The sequence below is a fragment of the Lepisosteus platostomus genome, chromosome 5 (assembly GCF_059453375.1).
Source record: "Lepisosteus platostomus isolate fLepPlt1 chromosome 5, fLepPlt1.hap1, whole genome shotgun sequence".
NCBI classification, from domain to species: domain Eukaryota; kingdom Metazoa; phylum Chordata; class Actinopteri; order Semionotiformes; family Lepisosteidae; genus Lepisosteus; species Lepisosteus platostomus.
The window spans coordinates 11685497-11694885 of NC_142615.1; the positions used below are offsets into that span (position 1 = coordinate 11685497).

The 9389-nt window shown below is 41.1% G+C and overlaps 1 long non-coding RNA gene across 1 annotated transcript; it reads right to left on the reverse strand.

The window, feature by feature from the left end:
• Window positions 1-1369: 1369 nt before the first annotated feature.
• LOC148663539 (uncharacterized) lies at window positions 1370-5349 on the reverse strand. The gene is made up of 2 exons (XR_015936430.1): window positions 5017-5349; window positions 1370-1808 (listed from the first exon to the last, which is right to left on the reverse strand). It is a non-coding gene; the product is annotated as an uncharacterized LOC148663539 (long non-coding RNA).
• Between the last annotated feature and the right edge of the window lie 4040 nt (window positions 5350-9389).

Here is a 9389-nt window from a genome sequence, read left to right on the forward strand (position 1 = left end):
ACCTCTAAGCTGGTTCATACAGAAAATGTAGAAATGCATTAGCCTGATCATGATTAAAAAACACATAATTAAACACGCGTTTGCGATTTAAATCAGAACACGATTTAAATCAATATAAATGTTTATATTGTAACGCATACTGTCCAGCCTCCATTTCTCTATAAAAATTTACTGTTGCACACACACACACAATAGAAGCAGGAACCGCTGTCAGAAGGGAAGATATATTCAAAATATCGCAAATATCGATCATGTTGCGATATTTTGAAATATAAAAGTCAATTGATTGTCCATAATATCGCTTACCTATTTTTTCGAAGAAATGTTTGTTAAAAGAAAAGTCCAGCACCAGCTGGATTCAAACACACAACCTGCCAGTTGGTAGTCACGCACCTAGACCAGTAGGCTACAAGACAGCTTGCATGAACAAGCAGGCGAAACAGCCCTACACAGCCCTGTCGCAGTACACGGATATAATCATACTGTTATTAAATTCTTTAGATACGCGATTCCATATTATATTACCTTTTAATCAAATTCTAAAAGTATGCTTGTTGACTCCGGTATCACGTTAGTTAAAGACTTCGAAGCTTACAATGTTTAGGGAGAAATGGAATACCGGTGTGTATTTTTCCTTGTGATATTTTAAGCTCTAGTTGAATGATAGGTGTCGCATTTTAAATCATTTTCGTAGCTAGAAATTATGAAACGCCCTGTTAAAAGCAAGGAAGTTTTTATGCCCCGTTGAAGTAAAACAAAATGCCTGACAAAGTATGGCTTGGACAGATTCCAAGTGCTTGTACAAATGTGCTAAAGAAATTATACTTTGAGTATACAGCTTGTCCAAAGTCATCCATTATCAATACTATTAGTAATATCTTCAGTAAAGGCTTTGATGCATAAATATTTCTGATAAAGGTAGGTTGTGTACTTCTGTCCAACTGAGCAATCTTGCTTTCATAATATATACCAACATTTTAATGACTGATGATTAACATGCTGTAATACACAGTTCAAAATTAAAGGCTCAAATGCTGTACATGAGAGGTTAAACCCTGGCGGTTTTACAAGGCGACGCCGGATAGTTAGTCATGTGACACACGTGACACCGCGTGATACTGCGTGATACCGCGACACGCCCACCGGGGTATGCCGCGAAATACCTCACCCATTTTGAATGGCTGCATCTGTATGATCTGAGATGTTTGTCATGTGATTTGTCACTGCTGGGATCATAGTCAGACAGGTTTCTTATTAATGTCAACTTTGTCAGACTATGTTTGAAGTGCTCCTCAGTGGAAGTTACCTTTACCATTACATACTGTATAGCATCTATCAGTGATATTCAATACATTCACATTGTCATGGACTTGTTATCATACAAATGTTTTATAGAATTGCTATTATGCAGCACAACAATTATTTTGTGGAAAATGATTAATTACATTTTAAACACTCACCTCTAACAGACAGGTCAATAACAGTGTTATCATCCATGACATCAGACAGGACCATACATCTGTACTTTCCGTGATCAGAGCGAGTGATGTTTCTCAGTGTTAAAGACACGTTGCCTCTGGAGAGCTCATTGGAGGAAAGCTTTACCCTTCCCTTGTAGGCTGGGTCTTGTGTGTCAGAGTTACACTTGCGGTTCTGGTACAGACACACTGGGGCTGTATGATCTTCTCTAAACCACCTGATATCAAGGTCCTCTGCGCTGATGCTGGGTAAGAGGTAACAGGGCAGGACAGCATCTTCACCAGGGGACACAACTACAGGAGCAGCTGGACCAACAACCTGTAACACCTCTGAAAGAGAAAGAGCATACAGACTGAGCCTCCCCTTCTACACAGGTGCTCACAGTGTGAGCTGGTACAGCACTGTCTCAGGAGCAGCCTACACTGACCCCAGTAATGGTGAGGATTTAGTGATGTTTTAGTTTTAACTCATTTGGATTGATTGGAAACCCTCCTGTTGTCCTGTCTCATTATGAAGCAAACCTACCAGTCTGGGTTAGCCCTTTGAGTAATGTCACTAAGTTTATATTTAGGGATGTTATCGCTTCATTGGTTTGGCTTTGTTTAAAAGTGTATAAACTGTGTACACTGGAGGTTGCGGCAGTCAGGTATGAATACTAAATTCCTGTCAGTCAAATGTATTAAGTGGTCAGGTTAATAACATTATTATTGTTAGTTGTGAGTCAAAATAAGTATAATTATCATATTAAATAGTAAAATACATGTTATGGTAAATTTGAATCCTTAAACTCTGTGAAGTTGCTCCCTCACAAACAACACAATGAAACCCCCCACATTCATTAGTTCTGCATTTGTACCAGTTTGTGTTGTTGAAGCAGCATTTGTTCGTTCTCAAGATATTGTTTAGCGCCTTGTTTTTTCATGAGTGTGACATCACTCAGCCCCCCTACAGCAGGGCAGGAGAAGCAAACCAGCCTCATTCCTGCTCTCTTTGTGCCAGCTTGTGTGTTGAAAGTAGCTTTCAAGCTGATTTCATTCCCGAGATACAGAGTCTTATTTTTCAAGTCACCTGACTGCCTAGACAACGCCAGCTGTTTGCTTTCTCAGCCTGTCCAGAGGCAGGGGGATGTGAAATGACATCTGTCTGCAGTATCTTAATACACCACAAGAGCTGCCATTTTAGCCTCTTGAGAGGGAACTTTAGCAAACAATTGTACTTTCTAAGAAGAATGTAAGTAGCATGTCCTGATACCTCATAGCTGTGTCGATATTTTTGAAAACTGAAGATGTGAACTAAGGAGCTTCTCATTGTATCCTTATTAAATCATTATTGAATTCAAAAGACCTTTCTGTTAGCTGAGTTTTTAAAACTGAGTTTTTTTTGTCTAGTGCTCACTATTCTATTACTGAGAGACACCACTGAGAGACACAACCTATTCTGCTCTTTGTTAAGAGACCTAAACCAGAATGCTGAATGTAAGGACCGATTCTATAAAACATCTGTAAATGGTTTGCAGTGAATGTTCTTGTAGTGCTATTGGTGATTATGGCTTTAGGGCTGTGAGTGTTCTTGTAGTGCTATTGGTGATTATGGCTTTAGGGCTGTGAGTGTTCTTGTACTGCTATTGACCATTTCTTTTATTTTATTCATATTGGTGAAGGAAATGATCTGAGCACCACAGGCCTAAGCTATCAGCTGTAGACTGGAGTTTAGCCTCTGCCTTAGACGTGTCCACAATCACTGTATCACCAGACTCTGTCCTGGGCTCCTCCAGTCATCTGTCTACAATGTGAGAAGAGCAGGAGGAATGGCTGAGCCTTGAGCAGAGCTAGTGGAGATCAATGTCATTGTGCTGCTCTGCTGGTTGAATCTGACACATTGGGTGGAGCGATGGCTCTGTGGCTCAGGATCTGAGCCTATGGCTGGAAGGTTGCTGGTTTGAATCCTCCGGCTGGCAAAGAAATTCTTCTCTGTATAAATGGCTGACCCTGTGCTCTAACCCCAAACTTCTCTCCCTGTCTGTGTGTTTCATGGAGAGCAAGCTGGGGTACAGTATGTGAAAAGACACATTCCTAATGCAAGAAATTGTATATGGCCAATAAAGTTATCTTACTTTATTGAGGTCTGTCTGTAAGGAAAGAAATAATCCAGAACATAAGCTGTGGTTTAACTCTCATGTTAACAGTTTCCCTACATGTTTTCCCATCATGAGGGGTTAAAACTGAATGATTCTGGTAACACTGCACAAGAATGTTTATTCAGACAGACACTATGTGCTTATTGAACAGTGATGTGTAAATCATACCATCTGTGTTTGGGGTACGTGTGTGTTTAGGTCTCACTGCATGTCTGCAGCACTTAGGAGACTGAATAGGTTTGTTCTCCCTGTGACTCCTTAAAAGTCATAAAGTCTGTTTATGCTGTTAGTTATTGTGAGGATTATCTCACAATGCCAGCACCCATAGCACCCTGCAACTCACAACTCGCAACCCACTGAAGCTCAGCAGGTGTGAGCCTGGTCGGTACCTGAATGAGAGACCTCCTGGGAAAAACTAAGGTTGCTGCTGGAAGAGGTGTTAGTGGGGCCAGCAGGGGGCGCTCACCCTGTGGTCCATGTGGGTCCTAATGCCCCAGTATAGTGATGGGGACACTATACTGTAAATCAAGTGCTGTCCTTTGAATGAGATGTAAAACTGAGGTCCTGACTCTCTGTGGTCATTAGAAACCCGAGGGAATCTCTCAAAAAAAGTAGGGGTGTAACCCCGGCATCCTGGCCAAATTTCTCATTAGCCCTTACCTATCATGGGTACCTAATGATCTCCATCTATGAATTGGTTTCTCTTTCCTCCTCCCCAATGATAGCTGGTGTGTGGGGAGTGTACTGGCGCACTATGGCTGCTGTCGTATCATCCAGGTGGGGCTGCACACTGGTGTGGGTGGAGGGGATCCCCATTACCTGTAAAGCACTTTGAGTGGAGTGTCTAGAAAAGCACTACATAAGTGTAAGCAATTATTACTACCTGTGGACTGTCATCTGTGTGAGCTTAGAGCTTGAAGGGGACAGTGTGGATATTTGAGGCACATGGGAGAGTATTTTGGCTCTATGATCACTGAACAACTGGAGCTAAACCTGCAGACAATCCTGGACATTATCATGAACACAGTGGTTTAAAGAAGGAAACAAGAAGGACATGAGGAAGAAGGGGAGGAGTGTGGCAGAGACTGAAGGGGTTAAAGGGGAAGACATGTCTGATCCCTAAGGAACACCCTTGAACAGCTCCATGCCCATGAGGAATTCCAGTGGGCACACAGGAGGAGAGCCTTACCGAGACATGGTTAAATGTATAAGGAGTGAGAAAAGGCCTTTTAAAAATAAGCTCCAGACTCCCCAGTTTCATCCTGGGTGATTTTAACAATTGTAAGATGAATAAAGACCTGACTTCATATTGTCTGCTTGACCAGGGCACAGAAAACAGCCTCTGTTACAGTAATATAAAAACATGGCTAATGAAATGAGAGAGTCTCTCTTCACTGTACCTGATACTGAAGCAGAGGACTGGAGGAAAAGCAACAGAGTCACAGAGAGCTACTCTGAACTGTCAGACTTCATACTTGCAGTACAGAAACACTGAGATTAGTCAGACAGTATACCTGAAACAATGAAAGACTCTGTCATAATCTCTGATATAAAGAAATAACCTGATTAATCAGAATTCATCTCAGAATTCAGAATTCAGATTAGTCAGAATTCAGGAATTTTCTCTGACTTGTAAGAATAACAATTAATGTTTGGTCACACTTCAACTTAGAAAAACAGAAACTGGAATGGGACTAATCAATTACATTAAAAAATCAGTCAGATATAATCTACAGTAGGAAATAGAAAAAAGTCAAATATCTCAAATTTAGTATTTCAAATAATTAAACAAAAAAACCTTGATGTTGGTTTACATTTAAAAATCAACTCTGATAGGACAATATTCATCTCTAAAATAAACACTGTGGTCAGATTTCGTATCTTAGATAAAGACATATTCTAACTGGCAGCCCTTACCATTAAACTACAGTTGCAACAATTCGAATAGTAAGCTTTCATTGACACAGACACTCATACTGAATGACCCAGCTGTAGTACAACAGTGGGGAGTGTCTCTGCTTCAGTGCTGACCTGACTGTTCACTCACACACTGCTGTAACCAACCTGATCGCACTGTCACTCCAGCACACAGCAGCTTCAGACTTTAAGTTGAATCTTCTTCAGCATATACAGTAGATCAACTCTTGGATCAGTGACTGTGTTGTCTCAGAGCTGGTCTGTAAGTATTATTATGTGCTGTAAGTATTATTATAAGACTTCATTAGGTGAAGTCTTTTATCCTGTTTAATCCTCCATCTTATTTACAGTAACTGCTGTTCACTGCTGCGGGGACCAAGTTCTCTTCCTTCTTTCACTTTACCTGAATATACCTGTTCTTTTAGCACAGACTCACCCAGCCTGCAGAGCAACATTCCCACTGAGCTGAGCCTGTGTCTGAGCAGTGAACAAGGGCAGGAGAGCAGGTGGGAACAGTCAGAGCTTGAATCTTGTTTATTGTTCCATTTCTGTCATTGAGTTTTAATTTGCCCAGAGAGGTATTGATCTATTTAGTATAATTAACGTTGTGTTTTTTATGTAAGTGCAGTTGCAGAAACAGTACAGTGAGCAGGACAGGGACACTCAGAGCTGTGGTCTGAGCTCTTTTCCAGAGACGGTGTGATGAGTCGCAGAGTCTCAGCCGTAATGTTTCCCTCAGACCTTTTCATTTGTGTTGTTTCCTTCTGATGAGACCTGTGTCTTGTGAACAGAGCATGAAGACAGTACAATTATAAGGAGAGAGGGACTGATCAGGGTGGTATTATTCAGTCTAGGTTTGTTGTTTTCATTCTTGACTGAACTCTGTTGATAGTCCTGGATATCTCTCCTGTCTGTCCGGTCAGTTTAAACATTTTTAGATAATGAGACTGAAGAAAAAGGTTTAATTTTACATACCAAAGATATTTTGAATCCAGGTGGGGCTGCATATTGGTGGTGGTGGAGGGGAGTCCCCATTACCTGTAAAGCGCTTTGAGTGGAGTGTCCAGAAAAGCACTATATAAGTGTAAGCAATTGCTGTATTATTATTATATTAATGGTGCTCAATTAATAAACATTGATTTCAAAATTTTTTGCTGGATGTAAGACAAACATGTTTAAGTGGTGAATACTTGCACCTAGACAAATACAGAGTACTCAAGACAACTCTAAATTTATAAAATACAATTCTGAATCATGTTTAAAAAGGGAATGTTTTAAAAACCACATAACCTTCTTACTGGTAAGACCAAGCAGTCATGTCATTTCTGATGAAGTCTGGAGCCAAGAGGATTTTCTTCTTGTCACACCGTGTACAGTCCTGAAGGGTCTCCTGTGTCTCTCTCTTGGACATTTGCATTGTTTTGAAGTTTCACTCTTCCCAAGAGGGTGGCACACTGATCACAGATGGTTTGAAAGCACACCATGACCTGCCCCAGATGGGCTAAATACAGTTCAAAGCCAGAGAAGAAGCACTCATTCATGTCAGTGGGTCAGCAGTGGAGAGAGTCAACAGTTTCACATCACAGACAATCTAACCTGGCCCCACCACACCAACCATGTTGCCAAGACAGCACGGCAGCGCCTATTCTTTCTCCGCAGACTAAAGAAGTTCAGCTTGCTGTCACGCATGCTTTTCAACTTCTACAGGTACACCACTGAAAACATCCTAATTAGCTCTATCACTGCCTGGTATGGTAACTGCCCCCCCCTACACCCCCCCAGAGAGCGCAAGGTCTAGAGGGTGGTGAAACTGTCTCAAAACACTACTGGCTGCTCGCTACCAAACCTCGAGGATATCTACTCTGTTTGATGCCTCAAGAAGGCCAGGTCTATCCTCAGGGACCCCAGTCACCCTAACCACAACATGTTCTCTCTACTACCATCCAGAAAACGATGCCAGTATATAGACCAAGACCAACAGTTTTTGTAACAGCTTCTTCTCCCAGGCAACCACAGCAAATACCTGCAATTACCCAAACAGCTGCTGGCTCAGAACACACATGAAGAGTGCTAAATATCTCCTATCCTTTGTGTCACCTTCGCACAATCTGTAAACTGTACTTTAAATAGCAATTGAGTTGCTGTATCGTTCTTAATCTAATCCCTATACATTTATGTCCTTCTTCACTTCTAATTAAACCTTGATTGATTGATGGTGGTATTTTTCTTTTAATTGTTTAATCATTAACTTCTTGAGCTCTTTTCCAGAGACAGTACAGATAGCAGGACAGGGACACTCAGAGCTGTGGTCTGAGCTCTTTTCCAGAGACTGGTCTGGATCTGGAACGGCTTCATTTCCAAAAAGAAACATTCCAAATTTCTAACTGATATGTAAATATTGTGTAATGCCATGAAGAGAGTCCTTCAATTTGAGACAATTTCATGCACTGATAGATGTGATGACATTCTGTGCACAACCGAGATCTTGCAACAACCAAATGAGCTTATTTTATAAAATCAAACTGTCCCTCCTGTTACGACCATGGCACCTAATTAATCTTATCATCTAATTAATCCCTCGCACCTGTCCTCTTCACTGCCCGACGCTTGGTATCGGAGTCACTCACCCTGCTGAGCACTTTGCTATGGCAAACTCTTTCCGCGCACTTTATCCTGATTTTTTTTACTTTTGGATTTGTTTCTCAAAACCGTACTAAGCATTGCATAGGGTTCGGCTTACTTGACAGCACCGGCCCATAAGAGCTCCAGGTTCTACTTCTGAAGGCAAACCACACTCTGATGGTCTTATAATCAAGGAGCTCTCTATTTATTCTGTACCTTCTTTGAGTACCTTACTTAAGCTCTGTGGCCCCAGTCTGTTAATTTTGCTTGCTTGTCATCCTTCTAAGTCCTGCCTGTCTTTATATTCAACTGTCTGAACTACAGACAACACTAAGCACTATGGCCTGTCCAGTGCTGTTGCTTGGTGATTTTAACATTCATATTGACTCCTTGCACTGTAAATTTGCTTTTGGTTTTTCTCCACTGTGGACTGCTTTTATTTCTCTTAATTGGTGAATTTTCCCACTCATGCCTTTGGTCAAACACGTGATCCTGTTTGCAGTTCTGGCCAGAATGCCTCTAAAATTTTGATATTCTTGAAAATGACCTACAAATTTCTGATTACAAATCTGTATTATTTTTGTCTGTATCCCTCATTCTTTAGTGAGATATAAATGCACAATCTGATCTAGAAATCTAAAATCTCTGAACCACACTGATTTCTTTAATGCTGTAATTTGTTCTCCTCTTTTACAAGACTGGTTATCAGGACAGCTGACCTAGTCAATAATCTAAACACTGCATTGACTGGTACTTTGGATTAACTCACTCAGATCAGTTTCCTTCAAATGCTGCTGTCCATGGTACACACCTCAGCTTTGCAATCTGAAACTAAATGGATGGCACCTGGAATGCTTAAGCAAACAATCTGGCCTAGTGTTTACTCAGAAATCCTTCACTGTTATGCAGATGATACTCAGATCTACTCTATGTTGAAATGTCTTCCCATTCTGGTCTCCCCCTTCCATCCCTTATCTTTTATTTGCATGACTCAGCTTCTGGTTGACATCAAATTCCCTGAAGCTAAATAGTGACAAAACACTAGCTGGACATTTACTGCTGGGTAGCACATCTCAGCTGGATAAACTAAAGGGTTTTGCAGGAATGCAAACAGTAACTACAGGATCTGGCAGCAGCTGTGCTTCCTGCAGCAGTCTGTATAAGCTGAGCCAGGAGAAGAGAAGTGTAAGCAACAAGTTTCCCGTGTATGAAAGGACACTTTACAGTGAAAAGA